Source organism: Rousettus aegyptiacus, unplaced genomic scaffold (genome assembly GCF_014176215.1).
Source record: "Rousettus aegyptiacus isolate mRouAeg1 unplaced genomic scaffold, mRouAeg1.p scaffold_m13_p_9, whole genome shotgun sequence".
NCBI lineage: Eukaryota > Metazoa > Chordata > Mammalia > Chiroptera > Pteropodidae > Rousettus > Rousettus aegyptiacus.
Genome location: NW_023416312.1, coordinates 88,617,715 through 88,633,716, shown reverse-complemented (window position 1 = coordinate 88,633,716; position 16,002 = coordinate 88,617,715).

The window sequence follows — 16,002 nt, the reverse complement described above, 5'->3', positions numbered from 1 at the left end:
AGCTGCAGTCAACAATGTTTCTATATTTCTGGTTCCCTCCACTTCACATAGTGGCATTTTCATTCCCATCTTAAAATCCCTCTTCCCCCTGCCCTCCAAAATCTCATGCTGTCTCCTAGCTTTCCAGATTAACTGGGCCTGTAAACTGTCCATCGCCCTTCTCCTCTAGTAGCCTCATCTAAAACTTTTCTACTTAGTGTCTTCATTTTTCAAGGCCCTGCTCTCAGCTAGATTTCAATGGGTGGTAATGAGTCTTGTGTCACCACCAAGGTAACTCAATGCTTTAATCAGTAAAGTGTTTGGTTCCATGAGTGTATGACTCCCAGAAAACCCTTAGGAATAGATATTAATGGCAGGAATATCATCAGCCATGTAGCAGAAAGTTTTTTCAGTCTCATCTAATTTCAGTCTTTAACTTCTATTTAAAGGACTGCTTCTGTTATAACTGACAAGACTAATCCTCTCTACTATGGTTGGGAAACCTAGTGGAAAAGAAATGCAAAGAGGGAATAGTTCAGATATACACTAGTGAAAATGGTGCAAATCTAGGTATATATTTGTTATGACCTGAACATTTGTGTTCCTCTAAATTCTGTGGATGAGATTAGTATCTAATAAGAAGAGACACAAGATACCTCTCCTTCTCTCTGTCTGTCTCTCTTTGTCTCTATGTCTCTGTCTCTCTCTCTCTCCCCTGCCTGCCTGCCCTGTGAATATAAAGAAAGAGGCTGGCTGCCTGCAAACTAGGAAGAGGGTCCTCACCGAATCAGTTGACACCTTGATTTTGGATTTCTGAACTTCTAGAACTGTGAGAAGTAAATATTTGTTGTTTAAGCCATCCAGTCTACAAGACACAAGCATGATCATAGGAGCCTTGTTCATAATTTTTTCAAATTGGACCAAACCCAAATGCCTATCAACAGTAAAAAGGATAAATAAACTACATCATATTCAATCATTATACAGCAATGAAGATGAAATACAAGCACACTTAATAACATTCATAAATCACACAAATACAATTTCAAGCTAAAGAAGCCAGAATCAAAGAGGATGTGCTTCTCTTTGTCAAAGAGGATGTCATTTCATCTATATAAAAGATAAACACAGTCTAAACTAATCGATTGTTTCAAATTCCAGATGGTAGTTACCATTGGGAGGGGAAGGTAGTGACTAAGTGGGTCTTCTAGGTGCTATCCAGGTTTTGTTTCTTGATCTTGGCACTGGTTACAAAGGTATGTTCAGTTTCTAAAAATTCATCAAGCTGACAATTTTTGAATTCATTAATAAGTTCAATAAAATACAGTACCAATAGAACTACTGTATAAAAGTGTCTTAAATGGGGCAAATAAAAATGAAAGAAAACAAAGACAGAAATAAGGTGGTTGAACTTCTTAGAATAGTTGTAAAGAAAGAAAAATAGAAAAGAGAAGAGAGAGCCAGGAAATAATCATTCTTATAATTGCAACATTTATTCATTCATTCCATAAATATTTCTTGAACAATTATCATGTAACAGGTGTCTTTATGAATGCTTGGGACATATCCATGAAGAAAACACATACCTCTGCCCTTGTAGCACTCACATTCTATTGGGAGTCATATCCTAGCAGCATTAAGTGTGGTAACCTTCTGAATGAAACATAGAGGGATCCCCAGGCCTAAACCTACAGCAATTACATTATATCATGTTTTGCTTTATGTGATCTGCAGCTGTATCAAGATACCAGAAGAACTTGTGACAATCTGTCCAGTCTTCGTAGATGGTTTCAGGTGATTAACTCTGAGCAGCAGTGTTCTGAATGAAATACAACAAGAAATTGTGGGTTACACTCTGTATGTGTTCTAAGTCCAGCTTAAAGGACATGTGCTCTTTTAAGCTGACTGAGAAATAGGCTTTGCCCTCCTGCTGTAGGCCCCTCACTCTGGCACCTGTTATCCATTAGGAGACCTCCTACTGGGATCTTTCATCATTGAAAATATATGATGATTTTCATTACTGCCTAGGCTAATTGGTAGTGAGTATATTTTTAATATATTCCCCTACATAGTGGGCTTTGGATTTGCTTTGAAGTTTCTCACACCAACACAGTTGGACTAAAATCATAGATACTAATCACAGAAACTGAAAAGTTTGGTGTAGTAAGAATCACCACCTTGGTTCTTTATTATAGCCAATTGGGCAGTAGGCACACATGTGAAAAGAAACCTTAGAGCCATTAGTCAATCCATCCCCTGTTTCTGGTCACAGGGTTGCTAGGTCCACTGTATTTTTGTTTTCCCTTGTGAAATTATCATGTGCCTAATTTGCTTTCTAAGTCAGTAGAATAGTATTAGATTTAAAAAGTAAAAAGTACTTCATAGCATAAGTTTTCAACACTCAAAATAATATGCTGAATTAAATATAATAAATATATGCTTTCTAGAGAGAGAGTAAACATAGTATATAGTGCTTTTATTTAATTAGTTGTTAGCATCTGACTTAATACAATGTTCAGGTTGGAAGTGAAAGTTGTCATGAAACATTTGCAAATATTTCATTTTCAGGTAGAGAAACCAAGGCCCTAAAAGGGTCAATGACTTGTCCAAGGTCACTGTTGGTGGCAGAGCCCAGTATTAAACACAGGTTTCCTGACCACCACTCAAGCACATCTTCCACTCTACTAGTATTGTAAATAAAATCATGTCGCAAACATAACTACTGCTTTCTACCCTTGCTGTGCATATGCTGTATGTATCCGTGTGTGTGTGTGTGTGCGTGTGTGTGTGCATGTGTGTGTTAAGAAAATATACACAGAAAGTAAAGCATTTTTGGAATGTTATCATTATACTTTTACACATAGATTTTAAACTAGATTTTTAACTTAAGTTTATTGGGGTGACATTGGTTAATAACATTATATGGGTTTTAAGTGTTCAATTCCATAATACATCATCTGTGTATTGCGTTGTATGCTCATCACCCAAAGTCTAGTCTCTTTCCATCACCATATATTTGACATTTGACCCCCTTCATTTTCCCCCACCCTGTTTCCCCTCTAGTAACCACTGGTCTGTTATCAGTGTCTATGTGTTTGTTTTAAAATAGATTTCTAAACTGAGCTATTATTTAAGATTTTAGGTTTAAGATTTATGCAAAATAAAAGTTGCACTTTATTTTCTTTTTGTAGTAGGCTGATATGTCCTCAAGTACCTCTTCCCTTAAAATTCATTTTTAATACTAACTTGTTCTATGTTAAATATTATCAATCATTGAAATATTTAATATTATTTGTATAGTTAATTTTTTATTAAATCAAGAGTATCTTATTTTTCCTTTTATTGAAAATATTTGCAATTTCCAAGAATAGCCTATAACCTCTGTGAAGGTAAATTATGTCTTTCTGTTCACTACCTAATCCTGAGTACCTAGTACAGCAACCAGCATGTAATAGGTACTCAAAGTTGAATGAATGAAAAAAATATTTAGACTTGATAAATATTTAAATAAAATATTTAAATAAATATTTTAAAATATTTTTAAAAATTTGAAATAACATAAATAGCTTAAGCTAGCTATGGAATGTACATCTGTACATTTGTTGTAACTGTAAATAGATTTAGGTCTCCAGATGCAAAGATCATGTGTTTGAATTTCAAATAAGCTCTATTTATCTCGTTTTCTTCTTCATAGAATGCTAGAACAGAAAGAAAAATTAAGCGATCATCTAATCCAACTCCCTTATTTTACAGAGGAGGAAACACCCAGGCCAATAAAGAAGGAAGTGACAGCCCAAGAATCACAAAGCTAGTTAGCAAAAGAGCCTGGATTAGAACCTAACATAAGACCATTGGCTAGTAACCTTTTCTAAGTTTATTTTTTATGTTGACTTTTACATCACTAGATCAGTGGATCTCAAACTTGTTCTCTCCTAATCAGCAGCATCAGCATTACCCAGGACCTTTTTAGAAATATAAATTCTTAGACCCACTCTGTACCTACTGAATCAGAACCTCTGCAGGTGGGGCCCAAGACACAGTGTTTTAGTAGGCTTCTTAAAACAGGCTTAATCCCTCCCCGTTTCTAAGGGGATTCTGATGTACTCCGAGTTTGAGAAGCGTTGGTCTATATAATCTTAATGCCTTTCCTGATATTCTATGACATTCTATGATTTCAGCCAGAAAAGATTGTGTTTTACAACTTGATAAGTGGTTCATTTACATAAAAATAAAGATATCTTGTATTTTTTAATTAATTGAGATTGAGAAAAGAAGTCAAGAGTCATGTGGTTTTCATATGACCTACTTGGGTTTCTGGCGCAGTAAGTGTACCTGGTAGTCAGTAAATGTTTGTTAAAGTCATCTTAGTATATTGTCTCCATTTCATAGGCATTTCTTTATGTATTAGATAGGCAATATAATCTCATGGTCAATTTATGGGTCTTAGAATCAGATTGTTTTCGTTTTGAATCCCAAGTCTACTACTAACTAGTTGTGTGACCTTGGACACATTACTTAAGCCTTTCTGAGTCTCACTTTCTCATCTCTACAATGAGGATAATTACATACCTACTCCTCAGTATTGTTATGAGGATTAAATTTTAAAAATGCATGCAAAAAGCTTAATATAGTTCCTTGTGTATAGTAATTGCTTAGTAATGACAGCTATTATTATCATGATGATGATGATTAACATAATAATCATTACCATCATCATCATCATTTGTTCTTAAGTAGAATGGATTATTCATTCGGACACAGATTTGGCATAAATTTCAAACTGGTAGGTAATTTTTTTAGTATTCCAAAGGTTGTGGTATCCATTACAAATGTCTATTTTCTCTGAGTGTTATCTGAGTGTTCTCAGCCTTTTTGGAAGTGAGTTTGGGGCACAGCCTACAGAAATGTTTCCCAGGACTCCCCAGATATAATTCACCCTTTAAACCTTTTAAATGAATTTGCCTATGGTGGGTTTTCCTTCCTAAATATAAAAACATACGAGAATACAAAATTATCTCTGAAATGTATTCTCATTCATAGTCAGTTTTAGTGAATTTGCTTCCTGTCTTCACTAGCTATACGGCAGAGGGAGAAATGGAAGTTTGTGGTAATTAAAAAACAAAAACATGGTTACCTTGCCTTCACGTAGGTTCTATGTGTAATAAAGTCCTCAGAATCTGATTGAGACAATGTAAATCTTGCTTAATCTTCAAACGTAGCAACTGGGAAAAATATATAGTAATGAATATTCCTCCCCAGTCCAAAATATCTCCTCTAACGTAGTAGTCACGCCCCTTTTTCCAGATGTCTCTTAAGTACCAGTAGAGCCCTGTGCACTCTCCTCTTCCGGCCAGGGAGTTAAGTAGCCACACCTGGAGTGAGTTTGAGTGGCAGTGTCCCATGTAAATTCTCCTTTCAAGTCATTTTAAGAATTTCAATGCTGATAACTTTTATTAACAATTCTCCACGTTTCTGTCGTTGAGGGAAAAGGAGAAAATAGTCTCCCTGGTGTATTCTTGTCGGAGAGGCATGAGTATATTGCAGCCTCTCAATTTTTGAAGTAAGCTACATTTCAGGAGATGAAACAAAGGTAATTCTTATCATTTGCCAATATGTTTCAGTTCTTATATCAAAGAAAGTGAAATAACCACAAATCCTAAAGAAAGAAATCAAGCTTTATAACATATTCAATTAGAATATGTGAAATGCTAGGCTAAGTCTACTTTGTCAAGTAAAATGTTGTCCACAGACACAAGTACTTTCAGGAAGAAGCATCTTAACTGTAAGAGCCTTTTTGATTACATTTTGAAAGCCTTCGAGCTTAGCTGAGCTCCCCAGATGCTCTAGAAAATGTTTGTGAATTGAAGAAAACTTGGTCAGTTTTAAGGGCAAGAAAGAGAGGAAGCATTTGCAAACCAATCATATGCATTTCTCAAAAACAACCTTTGGTCTGTAGCTTATTTTCATGTAGAGCTACCAGAAAATATCTATTTTTAGAAATTATCCTTTTGCAAGTCTACAAAAAAAAATAAAGCCTATTTAAAATTCCACACTCGTGTAGATGTGGCCTTAGGGAAGACCCATTAGACACAGAGATGATTAATGCTCCCCTCGGAATCTTATTTGCTTCTTGAACTGATTGCTCATATAGAATCTTACTTACCAAGTACTTAAGTATTTAAGTGTCTTATAATTCTTGGAAATCACTACTCACTAGCCTGCCTTAGAGAGGGAAAAGAGGTGTAAGCACACAGCATTTCCTAAATGAGGGAAGCAGGCCACTCTCTACAATTCTGTCCCAAACACTGGCTCCACATCTGCCCCTCAACAAAAGAAAATCCAGTCCTGAAATACTGATCCTTAGAGCACTAACCCAAACAATACTGGTAGTGTATCTAAATATTGGGTACTCTGTAGAATCAGATTCTTTTAAATAAATATTAATCTTTGCAATGAGGGAGAGAGGGAGAAAAAATAATTGTTAATAGATTATAATTTGTAAATGTCTGCTAGACATCTCTCCTTGGATATACTCTGGCACAAGGAATTTAAAATGCTCCAATCCAAAATCAGTATCAATCCTTGCACCACCTCCAAAAAGGACTTGGCTCCTGGCTTCCCTATTTCTAGCCACATTCCACTGAAAACCTAAAAGACATTCCTGACATTTTCCAACTCCCTTAAAACGTATTTCATCATTTACCAATATTTCTTGATAGCTATTACTAAATTCAACCTTAGTCTTTCTCTGATTTCTTCCCTCCTTTCTATTTTCACAAATATCCCTTTGTTCAGGCCTCCAATTTCTCCACACCACTAAACAGCTTCTCCACTGCTCCCATCCTTGAATTTTTCCCCCTGTAATCAGTCCTTCACATCTGCCATGAGAGAGCGAGAGCTTTCTAAAAACACAGGCTTGATCATGGCACTAAAAGCCCTAAATAATAAGAGAAAAGAGGTGAGAGGATAAAGCTAAGTGGGATTATCAGAACTCATGCTTTAGTGCTCAAAATGAACAATTATCCTGATTTTAAGTATACCCAAGTCATTTTCCTAAAAATTACAATTGTTATAGGGAAACCCTTTTTCCCAGTGGTTGTAGACAAGACCATTACATATCTATGTTATGGCTTTAACCACATTATGTCAGGAATTTATTGTGTGTAGTTGTTTTTCCAGGAAACTTTTTGACATGGTTTATCCAAACAAATGCGCTGATGGATTCTGTTATTTGTGCAACAAACATTTACTGAGTACTTACTCTATGCTAGATGCTGTGCTATGTGTTTGAGTTACAAACGTGTAACTTTTTCTGACTTTCTGAAAGAAAAATAAAATTCTTGAATGAATCTCCATTATCTATAGGGTAAAGTATAAACACTTTCTTATAAAACATAATTAAACAAATATTTGTTGAATATTACCCTGAGCAAGGACATTTACTGGTCTCATCCACAAAGCCTTCGCTGAATACCTTGGCTGCCACTCACAAGCTTAATTGTCCATGGGTAACTTATTTCCTGAGTCTCGATTTTCCTTACCTATAAATGGAAGAAATGATAGTATTTACTTCACAGAGAAAGTGTGAGAATAAAATGCAATCCTGTTGTAATATGTTAAATTCTTAGTATGAGGCCTCATCCACAGTAACTGCTAAAGAAATTGTAGCTATTTGTTATGTTCCAGGAATTTTCCCCAGGGCACTTGTCTTCTGAAATGCAGATGGATTTTTGAGGAGGAATCCATAAAACTTCATCCAGGCTGAAGTTTATTACAGACTTTACCCCTAGGAAAAAAATCCCCAGGGATAGCACAGGGTACTGAGACTGGGTATAAAGACACACCAAAAAAAAAAAAAAGAAGAAGAAAATGAGGCTGAAGCCCAAAGAGGATCAACTTATACTTCCCAAGCTGGTACTGAACCAGCCCTGTCCAGCCCAGGTCCATTTGTGGAAGTCTTTATCTTCTAGGGGTCACTGGAGGTCACTGTCATGTCCACTAAAGTCCAAGAGAAACTGCAGCCAGTAGCAGCTCTGATTTGAATGTTTGAGTAGCTTTTCATGTGAAGAAGAAGCTGGGCATGACACTATGGTCTATGAAAATCATTCTGAAATTCTATAATTACTCTCTACCAGCGAGCATGAAGAGTCATATTAGTATTTAAAAATCATCCAAACATCCAAGTGCTATGATTACACTAAATCAACCTAATTTCTAAATTGCTTGAGTAAACTCTTGTTGGATGTTACCATATAAACTCAAAAGAATTCACAAAAGAGAGCAAATGGGTGTTATATTGAGATGGCAGTGCCTGGCACTGATGCATTCAACTATCTTCTTCTGAGATCTAATGTACCTTATTCAATGAGGTTAAGTGACTTCATTCTGTGAGGTCTGAGTTTTTAAAAGAGCCCGTGTATCATTAATTTATTCAGCAAATATTAACTAAGCACTCTCTATGTGCCTGACACATCTCTTGGTGCTGGAAATATGGTGGTGAACAACAAAGTTCTTGCTTTCCTGGAGCTTAACTTGCAGAGAACTGAAACAGACAACTGACACATAAATAAATATGTAATGAAGAGTGCTATGGAGAAAAATAAAGCAGCATGTAAGGGTGAAGAGAGCCTGGAAGAATTGGGATGGCAGTTATCTTAAAACAGGCTGACGTAATCTCTGAGGAGATGGCATCTGAATAGGTATAGTTGAAGGAAGTGATGGATCAAACTACAAGTTTATTTGGGGAAAGAATATACTAAGTGAAGGAAATAGCATGGCCATGAGGCAGAGAAAAAACTTGAGGTGTTCAAGGACCAATCCACACTGAAATTCTATTCCCATCAAACAACTTCTTCTTTCCCTCTTCTCCCAGCCCTTGGCAACCACCATTTTGCTTTCTGTCTTTATCAATTTTCTGCTATAGTTACCTCATGTAAGTGAAATAATACTAGATTTGTGTCTTTGTAGATGGATTATTTCACTAAGCATAATATCTTCAAGGTTCATCCATGTTGTAGCATGTGTCATAGCTCACTTCTTTTTTAAGAATGAATAATATTTCACTGTATGGATATGCCACATTTTGTCTGACCATTAATCCATCGGTGGACACTTAGGCTGTTTCCACCCCTTGGCTATTGTGAATAATGCAGATAGGAACATGGGTGTACAATGATTTCCATTTCTAAAGAATAACCCTAACTACTGTGTTGAGATTAGACAGTAGACATCAAAACTGGAAGCTGGAGACCAGTTAAGAGGCCAGATGAATGAGGATGATGAGAAATGATGGTAGTGGTGGAAGAGGTGAGAAATCATCAACCTCCAATTAGATCTCAAAGATAATGCTAGCAATTTTGGTTGAAGTGATGGGTACTTTTCTATGTATTATTTCTTCCAAGGCTTGCATCTGGTTTAGTGGAATTCATTTCTCTCAACTTCCTATGGACAGTCAGAAAATACTACTTCTAGAGAAATCTGGTTATTAATCTACAGTGAGAGTGACAAAAGTGCTAAGCAATCTTTAGCCATATCGCAACTGGCTAGAAGCCAAGGGGATTCTCAGGGTGTCAGAAAATCTGAACAAAACACCAAAAAGTTTTACTTTAACCATTTAAGGGAAAAATCATCTAAGATATAGTAGACTTTTCTCTGCTTCTTGAAGAGAGGGCATTGATAATATGTTAGACTTTTCTAAAAGATTAACTTTAGTACTGCCATATGCACACTATAAACAATGTCTTTAAGGCTACTAAAGTGAACAGGACCACTTTCTCTCACACTAAATGAACCCAGAGTTCTGTACTTTTGATCTTTGTGAGTTTTCTTATTGGGGTTTTCTGTCCCTTTCTGCGTTAATGTGCCTGTCAGCACTGCTTCTCTTCCTCTTCCTAATCTACTACCAACTTGGACAGCAGAGTCCAGCACTGTACCCTTTAGGTAGTAAGCACTTGATAAGTGCTTGTAGAATGAAGACAGCCAACTACGTTTACATCTTGGGTAAGAGAAAAGGAAACTGTTAAAGAATGAGGGCCTCTTTAGTGTACAGCTTCATGGTTGTTGTTTTGGTCCCTAAGGGGCTTCCAGTTTTCTTCCTAGTTTTCACATATGTTCAGGGCATATGATTGTACTCTACATAGTTAAGATATTAAGCCACTGGTGACTAGCAAGAAAGACCTGATTGGGCCATGCATGTTGATCCCAGGACAGCGAAGCCACAAAATGAGAAATCTCTTCCTGTCTCATCTATTGTGGTTATAGCCATACTGTAAAAAGATGTGCAATTTTTTGAAAGCATCAACTGTATGGCATGTGTCTAAAGAAGTTCATAAGCACATTTTCTGTGACAAAAGTAATATGTTATTTTCTTTATTTTCTTGCCAAAAAATGTATTCTGAAATATAGACTATTATTTGGATGAAATCACATTTAAACTAGAAGTTCATGTGAAAATTACAGAATCTTAGAGAAAGCAAGGGCCCAGAGAGATGAGAGAATCAGGAAGATAGGCAGTCGTGAAAATGAGACTAGAAAACACCCCTGTTATTACAACTTACTTTGCATATTTTTTAGGGAAATATTTCTTCAGAGTTGTTTATAGAATTCAATTTGCATAGGCAGCCCTGTGTCTGATAAGAAATATATGAGGAGAGATTTAGAACTGGTGGTGACTCTACTAATTATATCAGTTGCGGGGCTGGGGGCACTTACTTTAAGAGAATGAGAGCTGACTGACTCTAAGCCAATAAATGATAACAGCTAGTTTGTGTGAAATACTTACCATGTGCTTTGTGCTGTGTTAAGAGTGCTAAGTATAACAAATTTAATCATAAATTAACCCTGTGAAGTAGGTACAATTATTATCACTATTTGACAGATGAAAAAAACTGAAGTTTGAGAAATGGCAGAGCTGGTATTTAAATCTAGATTTGTCTGAAGCCAAAGCTAATGAATCTAACCACTATGAAATACTGCATGTAATAAGAAGAGAATCAGAAGCCCTGGGTCTTTGCTAAGTGCTTGGAACACTAGAGGTGAATGGAACCAATATGGTGACACTATGCATATCCTAGAGCTTTTCGAGGGACCTGGTTCCTGCAAGAACACGGAGCCTCATAGATGTCAATAGAGGAGTTAGCACAAACACTGATACTAGCTAAGCCCAAAAGAGTGAAGAGCTGGTAAAAAAAAAACTCAAAGAACAAGAACAAGAAATCATGATGCTCAGAGAAAAAGAAAATGGACTAAGGTAACTGATTGTTGTATTCAGAAAGGAAACTATGAAAAGCTGGCAGGTTCTCTAGAATACTGAGCAGCAGTGAGAAGGCCACAGCCACTCATCCTAGGTCATCTCAGAGAATCTAAAGAGCCCTAAGATATCAGTTCGAGGAATGCTTTTTCCAGAGAAACAGGTTTACTGTCTATCCCTTCTCCCCACCAGGACGTAAGTTCCTTAAACACAGTAACCCCATCTTATTAGTACAAGAATGTATTGTATTCCCAGTGTTTAAAACAGTGCCTGAAACAAAAGTGCACAATGAATATTTATTGAATTCAGCCATTCAAGAATAAATGAATGGCAGAGCCCAGTTTGCTACCCTGAGCTGCAACCCAGATGTCTCCAAGTTATCCAGTCTTAAAATACACAAATAAGAGTCTGAGCTCCCAATGCCCTCTGTGGCAGCCATTAGCACTGTTCATCAAATATTTCCAACTCACTGCTTTCTAGGCACGTTGGCAGGATCACACTTTCCCACACCCTTTAAAGTTAGAGGTAGCTCCTCATTTTCCCAACTTCATCCTAGAACAGATTCTGAGTTAGAGTTTTGCAAATTCAAAAGTACGTTGAAGTGATTTTCCCAAAAAAAGAGAGCAATATTTCCCAAGCAATGAATTCTCAAAACAAAAGTAAAAAGCTGTTGGCAGCTTAAATAACAGCTTGTCCCTGCTTCTGATTAATTTTGCTTTTTTGTTCTGTTTTGTTTTATTTTGTTTTCGATGGAGTTGTTTTTCTCTCTACACAAATTTCTAGAGCTCTTTTTTTCATGTAGTTTATACCTGATCACTCAATGCCCTATGTGCTAGTGATCTGTTCCACAGTCTTGTATGATGGCCTCAACTTGAGCGTAGGCTCCCTGGGAAGGGTAACTATTTCTGCTACTAAGTTGTAAAGAGCGGCAGATTCACATAGAGTTAAGAGTTTGGACTCTGGAGCTAGGTCTCCTGTCACAGAGTAAGCGCTGTTTCCTATTCATGTAATGCCTCTGGGATGACATGCTGACATATCTGGTTCCCTTTCTAGAGCTTTGAGCTGGATGGATTGCAAGGGTTCATTATCTTTAATGGCCAGAGGTAGAACTAATTCAAGGGCTGAGTGCCAATCTAAACTGAGGAAGGGAGCTAAGACCAGTACCAAAGGTGTGTATCTGAGAAGTGAGGCCATGGAAAATGAGCCAGGTAAGAGATTAAGAACTGCAGGAATCAAGAACAGAAAAGCAGAATCCAAGACAAGTTTGGGACTCAGACCCTTGGCAACACCACAGAGCTGGTGCTTATCATTACAGTGTGGTATGAGGAGGACAGGACTGAGCTAATCACCCTGCACTCTATGCAAGTCTTTACATGAGTTATTTCACTCCTCAACATCATACAGCTCCATCAAAAAAGAGAAACATTATTTCCATAAGCCAGCATTTTCCAAAGTAAGATCTGTATAAAACATAAGTTCTTGAGGAAGTTAGTAGGCACATTGTGAAATTTGTTTGAGAATTGTAGCATTCAACAAAGTTTGAAATGTGTTACCTACTGTAGGGCCTCTCAAAGGATGTTATTGTGCAGTATGAATCTCCAGGAGGGAACTAGAGCATGTAACAGCATCCCATACATACTTGAGAAGGGGATCTCTCTTTTAAGCATCATCTTTTCCTGACACAGCTCATTATATCTACAAAATACTTTAGCCTCATCATGATGAAAGAGGCCATGTAAGTTCAATGCAGTTTTAGGTTGCAGATAGATTTATCTAATGACACAATTAGGCAGGGAACATCAAAATGGGGACAGAAAAGGCTGCAGAGGACTGCTCCCAATCAGGTGGTTGACAAAGTAGAATCAGGAGAAATCAACCATGTTATCTTGGGATTTGTAAGAGCAGGGTCTGAATCAGATGAGAGAGATTCCTTCTTTGGGAAGGGAGCAGGAGTTTCCTGGAGGATCAGCCATTTCTGGAGTACTTTCTCTGTGCCAAGCATGGTGCTATATGCTTGATTTTCAATACTTCATTGAAGTCTCCCAACAATCTTGCAAAGTAAATATTATTCTGCTTTGTAGGTTAAGAAATCGAGGTTCTGAGAGGTTGTATAAATTGCTTAAATTCACCAAGTTTATTCATTTGAAGAGCCAAAATTCAAGCTTAGGTCAGACTGATGACAAAATCTGTGGTCTTTGCTCTCCCCTCTAGACCACATAGTCTCAATAGACGTGCTTTCTGACCTCTTCCTTGGGGGTACATACTCTAACAGTAAGAGAGGAAAATTCCAGCAAATAACTGAGTTATGCTAGATGTCTGTTCAAGGTACAGTGGGGCATGAAGAGAAGACAGTGTTACCATCGAGTTAGTTTGGGGCGTGAGGTGAAGGGCTGGTCACAAGGTATTCTAAGAGGAGCAGTGCCTTGAACTGAGTCCTGATAAGAATCACCACCGGAACGAGGCGTAGGTAGGTAGTGACTAGGGGGTGTAGAGTACATTCCTGACACAGGAAACAGTATCCATATGGAAACTGTCATAAAAACTTTTCTAAACAAAAAAACAAACTTCTTTTCAAGCAAAAAGTCAATATTACAGTTGCTGATAGTTCTGTTTCAGAAGTTCAGAGAACTGACCACCAAAAAAAAAAAAAAGAAAATACAACAGAAACAAAGAACAAAAACCAAAGGCATCGCTAATCTTCCATCTGCACCAATGATGTATGAAAATAAACGAGAGCTAAGCAAAACAAAACAATACAAAAAGGTCTTAAACAAAAAGGTCTCTTTTGAGACAAGAAGAAAGCTCTGTCTACCAAAACCATGGTCATGTTTTCCGTGTTTATGCTGTGATGTGACTGGGGCCTCAGAGTCCTGTTGGGGGCCTGTCCCTTTTTATGCTACAGAGTTTAATCTGTCTACATCACTTCCCAGAGTCAGTCGGGAATTGGCTTAAAATGCCAAAGCTTGATTTCAGCTGTGCAGTGTCCGCCTTCCAAGCCACAACATCTGAACGCAACCTCCTTCTAGGCAAGGAAACAGTCAATAAGGAAATACCATAGTTAGGCTCTTTGCAACTAGCTGAACTGTGAGGTTTCATTTCCTGATCGCTCAGGTGGAAATTGTAAAAACAATTAAGAGCAATGACTAATCACCAAATCAAAGCAGGTTGCCCAACTCATTTGCAATTGTGTGCTCAGCTCTGTGTGCCAACAAACAAAGACTCGGGGAGTTTATTATTTAAACCAATTAAAAGCTCTAGGCAAAGCAAGTAGTCAATTTGTGGCCACGTGGTGGGAAAACATCAGTTGGAAGAGCCTGAGGAATTTCCTGAGCAGAGCCATATGGCCAAAATCGGAATGAAGCACCCAGGATCGCCGGGAAAGTCTGCACTGAAAGCAATTTCAGAACAAAAAACTTCACCCAGCGAGAGCACTTATGCTCTGTGCTTCCCTCTCCCCCTACCTCCCCACAACTCTCACCTCCCTCTCCCTTCCCCCACCCCCACATTCTAGCCTTCCTGCAAGGCTGGTAGTTCTAACCAACAGTAAAAGGAAAACGAACTGACGAAAATCCAAACTCTGACTGTTCAGCAAGAGACATTGCTAAATTTCCTGTCCACCATTTGCACTTTTATGTATTTTAGGGCTACCTAGAGAGTTCTTAAAGGCCCAGATGATGAAAATCGGCCGCCCTTCTTCCCAAATGAGGTACACAGTCCATCTGGAGAGGGCACTCACACTTTTGTATGAAGCTGTAGGCCATAAAACAGAAAGTAAAGAATTAAAAACTAAAGCCATTTGGTAGCAGTTATAAAAAAAGTGGAGGGAGGTAGAGGGTAGTGCAATGGGGGCAGTTACCTCAGCAAATTAAATTTACAGAATGGATGTTATGGAGTAAGCTTTTACTGAACGTTCCTTTTCACATCCCCATGAAATATTTTCTGCTTACATTTTTTTTCCTGGCCTACAAGTCCCTTTGCTCCTATCCACTCCCCTCCATGTCTCCCTCCCTCTGCATTTTCCTGGAAAGTCTAATAATTCTTGTGTTCCCAATGGATCTCACTTCTTAAGGTCCTAGTTCCTTTCTCCTTTAAGTTCCCTCCAAAACAAGCATTCTCAGACACTCTTGATTACAGAAAGAGGAAGAACAATTGTACCGGAACCAACTGGAAAATTTTGACAGCTAAGTCAGCTAGCTGCAGCTGTCCTGTACCATGTTGTATTTTATAACCAATGCACTAAGATTAAATAATTTTTGTACATCAATAAACAGTGTGGTTTGTGGTATGCAGACAAGTAAATTGAGTAAATTCAGTAACAAAGAATAACAGCTGTAATGTCATTCCTTTCAAAAAGTCTGGCACTGTCAATATTTCCAAAATTAATATGGCACACCTGTTAGTGTATTGAGGAGTGGTCATGAATACAACTCCAACTTTCTGCAACTTGGAGTATGACAGGGGAAAAAGGGTAGAAGAGCTGCTAGGCTGTCTACCTGAGTTTACCCTAAACTATTATCCTGCCATGGGAATCTCAATTCCACCTAATTTTATTCCAACAAATTGCAGTAGCAGAACCAACTTGTATCACAGGTGCATTTTTAAGTCAGAGGCCTGTAAAGAGTGAAGTTGAAAAGCACAGAACTGCAGAATCTGTGGGTTCCAAACCTGCCTCTGTTACTAGGAGCTAAAAAAGTCCTAAGAAAGTCAGACAGCCCCAGGGGCCTGATTGATAATTCAAAGAATCTTCCTTCTTAAACTATCAGACATAGAAGAGA